Here is a 1321-nt window from a genome sequence, read left to right as displayed (position 1 = left end):
CTTGAACAGGCTAAACATCAGTTATTATTATGATTATCTAAAACTAAACTAAAAGCTAAAATAAGATATAAAAAGAAAAACCTTTTAGTTATCTAAAATCTAAACCAAAACTAGACTTTTCTGAAACATGAAAAATCTAATCTGGAAAACTAATTAGAACTAATTAATACCGAATAAAAATGTAATAACACTGCCAAACACTACTTGCTCATGTGTACATAACTGGATAGCTGAATGTAAAAAAAAAAGAAAAAAAACTGAATTTAATTTGCAAAAGAGCTGACTAACTAGGTAGAAATATTATTATCATCATCATTACACGATTAACATGTTTTAACAACTCAGACAGGTGAGTAATGCCAATATTATGTTTTGCTGTGTACACAAAGCCAGTGAATGTTACACTTTGACAACTTTTTCTTCAGCACATTAGAAGAAGAAGTAGACTGCAATGTCTGTTGCAATTTTCACTGGGTTGCAGGTTTCACTAATTGTTTTCTATATATTTGCTCTGTAAGTGTAAAAGAGGTTATGTATAAGGTATGAACTATTTCAGAATTACTGAAATGTCTGACGTGAGGATTTCCACAATTCTTCTTGTTCATGTGTCATCTGCAGTTCTCTGCATGATTTCTGCAAGGAGAAGAGACAGGAAGAGGAAATTTGGAAAGGGTGATGAAGTAACACAGTAGTGTCACACACACACACACACACGCACACACACATAGAGGTGTGATCAAAGCACAGCTCCACTCTGTCTCGACTGTAACTTTCCACTGACTGCTCAACAGTCTGTCTCTGTGTTGGGTCATTTTTCACCATGTCAACCTGACTTTTGTCATCTGCTCTTGCTGCGTCAAGTTTAAGTCCAACCTTTACCACAACATTAGTCAAAACTTCTATCACCATTGTTTTGAAATCCTCTTTCTGCAGTCAGAATTTTCATGAAGACTGCTTTTACATTTCTCAAGCCTTTAATATTGTATGTTGTTAATACATTGGAACATTTCCTCCAGTCATTAATAATGATAACAAACCCAAATGATAGTCTTAATAGCATTTTGTCCACTTCTGAAAAATCCTTCAAAATTAAATTTTCAGTGTTTCAGCTGAATGACGGCAAGTACAAGTCCATGTTAATAAGAGGACAGGAGCATCTGTTCTAGTATGAACAGATGAAAACGTAAAAGAAACCAATGCAATGTTTCCTCTAATTTTTCATGTGTCTGAGCGAACACACAAACTCCCTGAGCGGTCCCTTGGACCACTGTGAGCAACAGCAGACGTGTGCACTGTGGTCACGCCAGCATCCAAGTTACAT

Source organism: Pundamilia nyererei, unplaced genomic scaffold (genome assembly GCF_000239375.1).
Source record: "Pundamilia nyererei isolate P.nyererei 1_Seehausen unplaced genomic scaffold, PunNye1.0 scaffold00016, whole genome shotgun sequence".
Lineage (NCBI taxonomy): Eukaryota > Metazoa > Chordata > Actinopteri > Cichliformes > Cichlidae > Pundamilia > Pundamilia nyererei.
The sequence above is the reverse complement of the archived record's forward strand: the minus strand, read 5'-3'. Positions refer to the sequence as shown.